The sequence below is a fragment of the Oryzias latipes genome, chromosome 10 (assembly GCF_002234675.1).
Source record: "Oryzias latipes chromosome 10, ASM223467v1".
NCBI lineage: Eukaryota > Metazoa > Chordata > Actinopteri > Beloniformes > Adrianichthyidae > Oryzias > Oryzias latipes.
In genome coordinates this window covers 3,686,697-3,698,845 of record NC_019868.2, presented here as the reverse complement: position 1 = coordinate 3,698,845, position 12,149 = coordinate 3,686,697, and the positions used below count along the sequence as shown (strand labels likewise).

Genomic DNA, 12,149 nt, shown 5'->3' with positions numbered 1-12,149 from the left:
GTTCATTTTGAGGGGATTTGATGGAGACCAGCAGAATTTAGAGAGCAGAACAAACGGACACATCCTCGGTTTGTATGATGAAGTACTATGAAAGCCTTCAGCCAAACCGTTATCTGCACAGAAATTAACATTTATATAACAAAAAATATGGATTTTTTAAATTATATTTGTTATTAGTATACAATCTACTGTATATGATGCTAACTTAAAACCGTTATAATGGAAATAAAAACAGCAGCAATAATATAATAATAATTCTAATGCTAAATGTCTTTGGAAAGGAGCAGACAGAAACTTAAAAAACTATAATTTTACCATCTTTTTTATTTGAGGGTTGGATGTTTGCATGTTTTAATACCTCATTATATATTTTTGAGTGACAGACTGAGGTTTTAAGGCTGCAGTGTGGTGTAGTGGTTGGCACTCCTGCCTCACAGTGAAAAGGCCCTGGTTTGAATCCTGGTTGTTTCTTTCCATGTGAAGTTAGCATGTTCTCCTTGTGCATGTGTGGGTTTTCTCTGGCTCCTCCCACAGTCACAAAAAAGGCTTCATGGGTTAATTGGTGTTTGTCAATTGTATGTAAGTGTGAGACTGGGTGACCCTGCAACAGACTGGTGACCTGTTCACGGTGTACTCCACCTTCATCCCACAGTAGTTGGTTGGCTCCATCAACCCACCCCAGGACCCTGAAAGAGATTCAGTTTAAAGGTATTTAGACAAATTTCTGACCAGAAGCTTTCATCCGTGCTGATGCTCAAATTTGCATCCCATTTTGTTATCGGAAGTATCTAGTTATCTAGTATAAGTTTGTATATTTTGGAGAAAGTTGTTTTCATTGAAAAATTAATCAGAGAGGTAGCTACTTCTGGTAGCTTTAAATCGTTGTCTTTGTATTTAAACTTTTTAGTGATAATAGATTTTAGTTGCTGATATTCCAAGAAGTTATTTATTCCATGTTTGTCTTGTAGTTCCTGGGGAGTTATGACTCTTTTATCAATAGTTAATTGCTCTAGTAGTGTCACGCCCCCTGCTTGCCAAGCTGGGAAGTGGATCATTTTTTTGTTGATGAGGACGTCCGGGTTGTTCCAGATGGGTGTCATTTTACACCGTTGAATTGACGAGTTTGCTATTTTGAGAAATTCCCACCAGGCTGTTAAAGTAGCGTTTATATTAGTACTTTGGAAACAATCCAGTTTTTTAACTGTTTGGCTAATAAATGGTAGATCTGACAGGTTGATCTTTTCACATAATGCCTGTTCCAAGTCTAACCATGAGTTGGTTTCTGGATTATATTTTAGCCATTTTAAGATGTATTGTAATCTACTTGCAAGAAAGTACTTGTAGAAGTTAGGCAATTCTAAGCCTCCAAGACCAGGTTCGTGTTTGTAATCATCTCAGCTGTTTTCATCTCTATGTATTGTGTGTAAGTGTTTGGTTTTCAGGGCATCTGATTTGCCACCTTTATGTTTTAATCTGGGTTTTGCCATGTTTAGGTTATTGTTTATTACATGTTTGAGTTTTTGCCAAGTAAAGCCGACACAAACTTAAATAAACATTCAGTTAAATTATTTTTTAACAAGGGTTATGTTTATCCAAAAGATTTTAACAAAAAAATAAGATACGTACAACAGACAAACAAACAAACAGTCCCCTCTTCCTCTGTCTCTGGTGTCTGGGTCCTTGAGTGAGCTTTAGTATAGAAACCAGGACCAGCCTCAGACATTCTTTGGACCTGGAAGAACTGTACATGTGAAGAACCTGGACACTGAAATCCACAGGCAACTTAAAGGAAATAGAAAGAAAACAGAAAAATAAATAAATATATATGCTACTCTCTGTGCTCAATAATAAACTGACCCAAACATGTCTGTACCTGTTGCTGAGGCACTGTGACTGCATCTGAGAGTAACATTTGTAAATAATGTGCAGAACTCAGCCTTTATTGTGTTGCATTGGATGCTGCATCACACTAAGCATAGGTCACCTGCTCCTTCACCTCACATTTTTCACACAGCTTGACTTTCCAACTGAATGAAGAATCTCTGGTTCTGTTGGTCTTCTTTCAGCCGTCCTCGCAGGAGGGTCTGAACCAAAACCAGGCTGCAGATCAAGATGGTGTCACACCCAGAGTCCTGAGGGTGTGCACAGATCAGCTGTGAGTCTGCTGTGCCTCTTCAACCAAGTCTGAAAACATCAACCCTGATATGCTTTTTCAGACTAAATTCACAAAATGATGTTGATCCAGGGGTTGAAAATGTAACAATTGAGTCTGTTCAATTGAAAACTTTTATTTAAAAAAAATCTGCATCAGAGATCCTTTTTGCTCCATCGCTCAACATGGTGTGGAAGGAAGCAGAGACAGCTGCTTCCAAAAGAACTTTAAACTTATCACAGAATTGCTTAATTATCTGAAATTCAAAGGATCTGCCTGATGTTGCATTAGAGTGTTGGTAGAGTAGAAAAAACACATGAACTCTGATGTCACTGGCTATTTAGTTATGAACAGTATAGGACTCCATACAACGGTGCTTTTTTTTTTTTTTTTTTTTTTTTTTTTTTTTTTTCTGCCAAACTTTATTAATTTCAATCATGTCTGAAAATCTTTGGTGTTGGACCGGACGGAAAAGGAAAGAGGGGAAGAAGAGAGAGGGAAGCTAGAGAGAGGGGGGGGTAGGGGGTGATAATAGGAGGGGAAGGGGGATAAGACCATGAAGCAGCATACAGCAACAAGTTTACTGGTTGTTAATCATTATGGTAAGGTTCAAATGCAGTACAAAAAGGGCGGGGCCCGTCCACACACACACTCAAATGTTATAAACACACCTGCTATCTGCAAAAATGTCCACCTGTCGACATGTACACAAAACAGATAGTGTTCACACACGCATACTTATGCCTTAAAACCAACTAGTGTAAAATATTTCAGTCATTCAGTCATGCAAGCTATTAGTGCAAAGGTGAGCTAACACCAGTGCTCAGGTGAGGTTTTATGTTCTTCTAAAATGGATGGTGGAACGTGAAAAGAAGGAGGGAGAGTGCCCAGCCATCCCCACCCCAAGACCCCCACCGCAGCAGCAGCGGCAGCCGGAATCCCCCCAACGCCACACGGGAACCGGCAGGGAACAACCGCCGCCCGGGCGACCAAGCCCGCCACCCAGGCCAGGGCCAGCAGGGCCGCCGCAAGGCCCCCAGAGCCAGAGGCCAGGGAAGCACGGAGGGAAAGAGAGCGCCGCCCCAGCCCAACCAGGAGAGCAGCCCCCCCGCCGCGCCGGGAGAACCCAACGCAGAGCCCCACCGGAGAAGGACGCCCACAGCCCCAAACGAGCACCCCACCACCACCCAGGAGTTCCGGGCATCCCCCCGCCCCAACCCCAGGTACGAGCCAGGACCCCCCAAGGGAGACCCGCTCCGCACTCCAGGCAGCCATCCGCCCGGCCCACGGTTGGTCCAGGGAGGAGCGAGGCAGGGGGCCCGCCGCCCCCGCCCAGGAGGGGGGAACCCCGGGGAAAAAAAAAAGGGCCCACAAGGGGTGTTATAAATATGGCCCGACCAGGCTCGGCCACAGTTGGAAATTTGGCGGGGCCCAGCACTCAGGAGCAAGGACCAGAACCCACCCCCCAGGGACCAGACACCCCCGGCTCAGATGTAATGTGAACTCCCCCACCACGCGGAGAGAGCACCGCCGGGCCCAGGAAGCCGGCACCCCGGGGACACAGCCGCCGTTGCAAAGGGGCCCGCACCCCCCACCAGGGAAGAGGCAGGGGACAGATGGACCCAGGTCCCACTTTCCTTGCAAAATATGTGTGCGTGTATGTGTGTTTGAGATGGTGTGTGTGTGCATGGGTGTGTGTTTATGTTGGGATGTATATATTGAGGGGGGAGGGGTGTGTGTACTAAGGGGGGTGCAGTTAAAATTGGCGGGTAGGGCACTAAGGGGACATCTCCTGATTACTCACAGTGACGTCCCCTCACCCTCCCCACCAAGGGGCCCTAAATGTCTAAGGTGTGGTTAAAATTGGCGGGTAGGGAGCTAGGAGGACATCCGCTGCTTGCTGGCAGTGATGTCCAAGCACCCCCCCTACCAAGGGCCCTACATGTCTAAGGTGCAAATAAAACCGAAAGAGGGGGGGGCCACTCCATACGCCAACCATAGGAGGGGGGCCACTGCCTAGTAAACACCCCCAAGGCTCATCGCAGGCTAAGCCCCCCACCCCCTCACCCTATTATGAGGTTATATGAGGAAGGGGGTAAGTTGGGGACAGCTGATAGACTGTCCCCCGGTGGTCAAACAGCTGTCCCCCGCCCCCCCCCCCCCCCCCCCAGCAAGGGGGCCAGGCCCACCCAGCCCAGGGGCCCCACCCCCGGAGGCGCCGACACCCCAGGCCCAACACCACCCCCCCCACACAGAGAGAGAGGAGCCAGAAAGCGCCGGCCCCCCCCGGAGCAAGCCCAGGCCCCCACCCCCAAACGCCGGCCCTAGAAGAGCTCTGGTCAGGCCTCGACGGGACCGAGGCAGCCCACCGGCCGGGGAAACCGCCGATGGCCTCAGCGGAGACCCCGACCCGTCAACCCCCCCTGCCCCGTACCAATAGTGGACCCCCCCCCTCCCCCAAAATGCCCCCCCACAGGTCAGGGCCGACAAGACCCCCCCCCCCACCCCCCCCAGACCCCGCAGCCGAAGCGGAGGACACCCAGAGCGACCGGGGGCCCCAAGAGGGTTGTCCCGTCCCGCCCCAGAGCCAGGGAAGGGCCGATCCCAGCCCCAGGCGTAGATGGGAAGCCCATCCAGCGCCGCTGGGCCCCCCCCCCCCGAGCAGCGCCCCCCGCCAACCCCCCCCAGCACAGGCAAAGGGACCACCCCCCCAAGCCAGGCCAGACCACCACCCCACCCCCCCACCACGCACCCCCACACCCAAGCCCAAAGGACCACGCAGCGCCCCAGCCCGCCCCACCCAGGCGCCGGACCCGATCCCCCGACCAACGGAGCCCCCTACAACCCCCACCAGGCACCGGAGGCCCCGACCCCCACCCCGGCCCACGGCAGAAGGGCAAAGAGCAGCGACGACCAGGCCCCCCCACCCCCTAAGTCACGGAGTTAGCTATGGGAGACCAGAGAGACCGAATTCTTTCGAAGTTACTTGAACTTTGGGCTGACATTTTTTCCAAGCTGATATGATCAAGCAGCAGATTTCTGTGTTGACTTATATTTATATTTTTTTTGCTTTTCCAATTTATTAAAATAGTTTTTTTAGCAATGCAAAGAGTTATGGAAATGATAGAGCCTAATCCTCCTTCTACATCGATGGCACTCATGTCACCAAGCACACAAAGTGACGGTGAAGCTGTGATTGAAACCTTAAGCCAGACTGATAGATCGGCACATACCTGCCGCCAGAGAGCCTGGACAGGCGTGCAGAACCATAGTGCATGCATGTAATTGTCGGGTAGATTACTGTCACAGTGCTGACAAATGTCTGAGTTACTGAGACCCATCTTGAACATCCTCTGTCCAGTGTAGTAAATTCTGTGAAGAGTTTTGAAATGGATTAGCTGCAGATTTGGACTTTTTGTCATTTTAAAGGTGTTTAGACAAAGTTCTGACCAAAAACTTTCATCTGTGCTGATGCTCAAATCCGCATCCCATTTTGTTGTCGGAAGTGAAATATTGTTATCTAAATTACATAAAAGTTTGTATATTTTGGAGAGAGTTTTATTCATTGAGAAATTGATCAGAGTGGTAACTACATCTGGTAGCTTTAAATCGTTGAATCTGTATTTAAACTTTTTAGTAATAATTGATTTAAGTTGCTGATATTCCAAGAAGTTATATATTCCATGTTTGTCTTGAAGTTCCTGGGGAGTTATGAATCTTCTATCAATAATTATGTGCTCTAGTTGTTTTATGCCCCCTGCTTGCCAAGCTGGGAAGTGGATAATTTTTTTGTTTATGAGGATGTCTGGGTTGTTCCAGATGGGTGTCATTTTGCACGGTTGAATTGATGATTTTGATATTTTGAGAAATTCCCACCAGGCTGTTAAAGTGGCATTTATATTAATACTTTTGAAACAATCCTGTTTTTTAACTATTTGGCTAATAAATGGAAGATCTGACAGGTTGATCTTTCCACATAACGCCTGTTCCAAGTCTAACCATGAGTTAGTTTCTGGATTATTTTTTAACCATTTTAAGATATATTGTAATCTATTTGCAAGAAAGTAATTGTGGAAGTTAGGTAATTCTAATCCTCCACAGCTTTTTGCAGATTTTAAAGTTTTTAGACTAATTCTTGCAGGTTTATTGTTCCATAGAAAGCTTGATATGGATGAGTCTAATGTTTTGAACCATTTTAATGGCGGTTGTGTGGGAATCATTGAGAAGAGATAATTAACTTTGGGTAAGATTTTCATTTTTACCGTGGCTACCTTGCCCATAAGGGACAAAGGCAGTTTGGTCCAGTGTGTTAGATCGTCCTGTATGTTTTTCAGTAATGGGGTGTAGTTTAGCTGCACCAGTTCTGAAATTTTGGGGGAAAAATAAATACCTAGATATTTTATATTGCCTGATTTGACTGGTATTGTGAGTCCTTGCTCCGCATTACTGTTCAGTGGTAATAAAACAGATTTATTCCAATTAATGGAATAGTCTGATATAGAAGAGAATTCATTAATAATTGTTGCCGTTTCATTTACAGAATGTATATTACTTAAAAACAGTAATATGTCATCTGCATAGAGACTAATTTTATGATGGCTGTGTTTGGTTTTAATTCCTTTGTTGTGGTTCTGTTGAGCATGCCTCCTCCTTGGAGCCCAACACCTGCTGCTCATCTCTACAATCAGCACCTCCCCACCTGCAGGCCATCACAGACTCTATTTATTCCTGAGGAGGATCTCCAGCCAGCGCCAGATTATTGTTCACCCTGTGGTAACAAGTCCTTGGCTTTGAACAATCCTTCACACTCAAGAGCAACTAAAATAACTTTTGCATCTCTTTCCAGTCTGCCTGCCTGCCTGCCTGCCTGCCTGCCTGCCTGCCTGCCTTCCAGTCTGCCTGCCTGCCTGCCTTCCAGCCTGCCTTCCAGTCTGCCTGCCTGCCTGCCTTCCAGTCTGCCTGCCTGCCTGCCTTCCAGTCTGCCTGCCTGCCTGCCTTCCAGTCTGCCTGCCTGCCTGCCTTCCAGTCTGCCTGCCTGCCTGCCTTCCAGTCTGCCTGCCAGCCTATCAGTCTGCCTGCCAAGTCAAATTAAATAACCTAACTTCTATCAGTTTGTGTCTGCACTTGGATTCAGTTATCCACTCCCCTCTCCCAACAGAATAATCTGGCCATTTAATATGGATCCAGCGGACATGTCTGCTTCCCAGGACCCTGCTCAGCATCCCCTTCCTCACTCTGATGTGAACTTTCTACGCCATGAACAGATGATCCTTAACCTGGATCACAAGTTCAATGCAGTTCTGGCTCAGTTGGATCGACTCACTCAGTCTTTGTCCACTCACACCGCCCCTGCAGCACAACCTACACCAGCTCCGCTTCAATCTGTTTTTCCAGGAAACCCGCCCGCAGCTGTGAGAGAGACCCACATCCCGGATCCCAAACCATATTCCGGAGACCTGGGTAAGTGCAGGGGTTTTCTGTTACAGTGTTCTTTAATTTTTGAACAGAAGCCTCTCTCTTACGCCAGTGACCAAGCAAAGGTGTCATATGTTGTTGGTCTCCTGGATGGCAAGGCATTGCAGTGGGCAGAAGCCTCTTTCGACCGGCATGGCTTTGGGCAGCTGTCCTACTCTGACTTTGTAGAGAACTTAAAACGTGTTTTTGACCACCCAGTGAGAGGAGGGGATTCCACAAGGCAGTTGATCTCCATGAGACAAGGAGCCCGGAGCGCTGCAGAGTATTCTGTGGATTTCCAGACTGTGGCTGCAGATGTGGGCTTTAATGACGAGGCACTGCAGGCATTGTTCACAAATGGTCTCAACGGGCAGCTGAAAGATGAGTTGGCCTCAAGAGATCCACCCTCAACCCTAGGTGACCTCATCTCCCTGACAATCAGGCTGGACAACAGGCGGCGGGATCGAGCAAGGGAACAGGGACCTAGTCCACGTTCATTAATCTCCTCATGTCCACCTTCTCACCCGCTCCATGCTGCAAGCCCTCCACCTGAGGAACCTATGCAACTGGGTCGAGCCCGCCTCTCCACTGAGGAACGCCAGCGACGAATATCTAGTGGGGCCTGTCTGTACTGTGGAACTCCTGGACATGTTGTCATTTCCTGTCCGATCCGGCCAAAAGACAGTGGTCGTCAGTAGCAGTGGGGGTATTGACGACCACGACTACCTCCACTAACATCACCCACACAAAGACCCTGCTCTCGGCTACGCTGTGCATTAATCAGTCGTCCCATCCAGTTCTGGCATTGGTGGACTCAGGAGCAGAGGCTAACTTCCTTGACCAGACCTTGGCGTCCCAGATCAGTCTTCCTCTAGAGAACCTCCCTTCACCCACTGTTGCACGAGCTTTAGATGGCCGGGAGCTTTACCGGATCACTCAACGCTCAGCCCCAATTAAGCTTATTACCTCTGGTAATCACCACGAACAGCTCCAATTTCTCATTGTTGCCTCTCCAGAAAACCCAGTGGTCCTTGGACATCCTTGGTTGGTCTCACACAATCCTCATGTGGACTGGAGGACGGGGACCATCCTGAACTGGAGTGACACATGTCACACATCCTGTCTTCTCTCTGCTGTGCCTTCAGGTCCCTCCACTACATCCCCACCTGACCCACCTGACCTGTCCACCATTCCAGAAGTCTATCATGACCTTAAGGAAGTTTTCTGCAAGGATCGTGCCCTTGTCCTTCCACCACACCGTCCTTATGATTGTGCTATCGACCTGCTCCCAGGGGCCCCTCTACCAACCAGCCGTCTGTATAACCTGTCTAGGCCACAAATGGAAACCATGGAAAACTACATTACAACTTCTCTAGCTGCAGGAATCATCAGACCCTCTTCTTCTCCAGTAGCAGCTGGGTTTTTCTTTGTCACGAAGAAAGAGGGTACTCTCCGTCCCTGCATCGATTTCCGGGGGTTGAACAACATCACTGTGAAGAACAAATATCCCCTGCCACTCATTGATTCAGCTTTTAACTCTCTCCAGGATGCCACAATCTTCTCCAAACTAGACCTTCGAAATGCCTACCATCTGGTAAGGATGAAGGAGGGAGATGAATGGAAGACAGCTTTCAACACTCCACTAGGGCAATTTGAATACCTGGTTATGCCTTTTGGTCTTTGTAATGCCCCTGCAGTTTTCCAAGCACTTGTAAATGACGTTCTAAGAGATTTCTTGAACCGGTTTGTGTTTGTCTATCTAGATGACATCCTTATTTTCTCCCCCTCAGTCACAGAGCACATCCAACATGTGCAACAAGTGCTACAGAGACTATTGGAAAACCGGTTATTCGTGAAAGCTGAGAAGTGTCAGTTCCACACCACCTCCATATCCTTCCTCGGCTACATCTTTGAGAACAAGCAGGTCAAAGCTGACCCTGAAAAGATACGAGCTGTAGCAGACTGGCCTACCCCCACCACTGTAAAACAACTACAACGTTTCCTGGGGTTCGCCAATTTCTACCGCAGGTTCATCCGAAATTACAGTCAGATAGCTGCTCCCCTGACAAGATTAACTTCTCCATCTGTCTCTTTCCACTGGTCAGAGGAGGCAGCCAAGGCCTTCTCCACGCTGAAAGAGAGGTTCACATCAGCTCCTGTTCTTCGTCATCCTGATCCAACCCTGCAATTTATCGTGGAGGTAGACGCATCTGACACTGGGGTAGGAGCCGTTCTGTCACAACGATCCATGGACACACAAAAATTGCACCCTTGCGCGTTTTTCTCCCGACGCCTGACCCCAGCTGAGAGAAATTACCATGTGGGAGATCGAGAGTTGTTGGCTGTTAAGCTAGCTTTGGAACATTGGAGACACTGGTTGGAAGGAACCAAGAATCCCTTTATCATTTGGACTGACCATAAAAACCTCTCCTACCTACAATCAGCAAAACAACTCAATCCCCGTCAGGCGCGGTGGTCTTTGTTTTTCACTCGTTTTAACTTTCTTTTGTCCTACAGGCCAGGTTCCAAGAACCAGAAACCTGATGCCTTGTCTCGCCAGTTTACTTTAGATGCACCAACACTGCCGCAACCCATCCTTCCTTCATCATGTACACTTGCTGCTGTCTCTTGGGAGATCGAGGACAAAGTTTTAGAGGCCCAGCAACAACAACCAGATCCAGGTACAGGCCCTGCTAATCGCCTTTTTGTGCCAGACTCTGTTCGCTCACAGGTCATCCAGTGGGGTCACACCTCTCGCCGTACCTGTCATCCTGGTGGGGCCCGCACCTGCTCGCTGCTGAGACGCAGATTCTGGTGGCCGACCTTGGAGAAGGACGTACGGCAGTATGTTGCTGCCTGCCCAACGTGTGCTCGTAATAAGGCCTCGCATCAACCCCCTGCTGGTCTCCTCCGTCCTCTACCCGTTCCTGGCCGCCCTTGGTCTCATATAGCTTTGGATTTTGTCACCGGTTTGCCCTTGTCTCGAGGTAACACCACCATACTTACCATTGTGGATCGTTTCTCCAAAGCTGTCCATTATGTGGCCCTTCCCAAACTACCCTCTGCTACTGACACTGCCAACCTCCTTGTCCATCACGTTTTCCGTCTTCACGGGCTTCCTGCTGACATTGTGTCGGATAGAGGCCCTCAATTCACGTCCCAAGTTTGGAAGACTTTTTGTCGGTCCATCGGTGCTACCGTCAGTTTGTCCTCAGGTTTTCACCCTCAGACCAACGGACAGGCCGAACGCGCCAACCAGGATCTGGAGACAGCCCTGCGGTGTGTGACTGAGGCAAACCCCTCCTCCTGGAGCGATTACTTGGACTGGGTTGAGTATGCCCATAATTCCCTCACCTGCTCTGCTACAGGTCTGTCACCATTTGAATGCTCTCTGGGGTTTCAGCCACCCCTGTTTCCAGCCCAGGAGGAGGAGGTTTCTGTGCCATCTGTCCAGCTGCACATCCGCAGGTGCCGTCGAGTGTGGAGATTGGCTCATCGGGCACTCCTGCGTGCTCGGGAACGTAGCTGCCGCGTGGCTGATGCCCGGAGGTCTTCTGCTCCCTGCTATAGCCCTGGTCAGAAGGTGTGGCTGTCTTCCAAGAATATCCAACTCCGTACTGACTCAAGGAAGCTATCTCCCCGTTACTTGGGCCCCTTTGAGGTTTTGGCTGTCATCAACCCGTCTGCGGTCAAGCTCCGGCTCCCTGCCTCCATGAAGGTTCATCCCGTTTTCCATGTCTCACACCTCAAGCCGGTCTGTTCCAGTGCCTTGGTCCCTCCTTCCAAGCCCCCTCCTCCCGCCCGGTTGGTTGGTGGCCGGCCCGCCTACTCTGTCCGACGTCTTCTGGATGTTCGTCGACGTGGTCGAGGGTTCCAGTACCTCGTTGACTGGGTGGGGTATGGCCCGGAAGAGCGTGCCTGGGTTCCTCGGTCCTTTATCCTGGATGACTCCCTGATCCGGGATCTTCGCAGGCGTCGTCCAGACCGTTTTCCATCGCCTGGTGGCTCCCGTTGAGGGGGGGGTACTGTTGTGGTTCTGTTGAGCATGCCTCCTCCTTGGAGCCCAACACCTGCTGCTCATCTCTACAATCAGCACCTCCCCACCTGCAGGCCATCACAGACTCTATTTATTCCTGAGGAGGATCTCCAGCCAGCGCCAGATTATTGTTCACCCTGTGGTAACAAGTCCTTGGCTTTGAACAATCCTTCACACTCAAGAGCAACTAAAATAACTTTTGCATCTCTTGCCTGCCTGCCTGCCTGCCTGCCTGCCTGCCTGCCTGCCTGCCTGCCTGCCCAAATTGAATAACCTAACTTCTATCAGTTTGTGTCTGCACTTGGATTCAGTTATCCACTCCCCTCTCCCAACATCCTTTAATACTCTCATTGTGTCTTATTGCTGCAGCTAGAGGCTCGATAAATATTGCAAAAAGAGAGGGGGAGAGTGGGCAACCCTGTCTAGTTCCTCTTCCAAGAAAAAACCTGTTGGAAGGCTGTTTATTAGTTCTAACTGATGCATTGGGGTTGTGATATAATATTTTGA

At 49.2% G+C, this 12,149-nt stretch overlaps 1 long non-coding RNA gene across 1 annotated transcript; it reads right to left on the bottom strand.

Annotated features, from left to right (window-relative positions):
- Nucleotides 1-326: 326 nt before the first annotated feature.
- On the bottom strand, nucleotides 327-2,189 carry LOC105357894. The gene is made up of 3 exons (XR_911699.3): nucleotides 1,874-2,189; nucleotides 1,627-1,782; nucleotides 327-686 (listed from the first exon to the last, which is right to left on the bottom strand). It is a non-coding gene; the product is annotated as an uncharacterized LOC105357894 (long non-coding RNA).
- Between the last annotated feature and the right edge of the window lie 9,960 nt (nucleotides 2,190-12,149).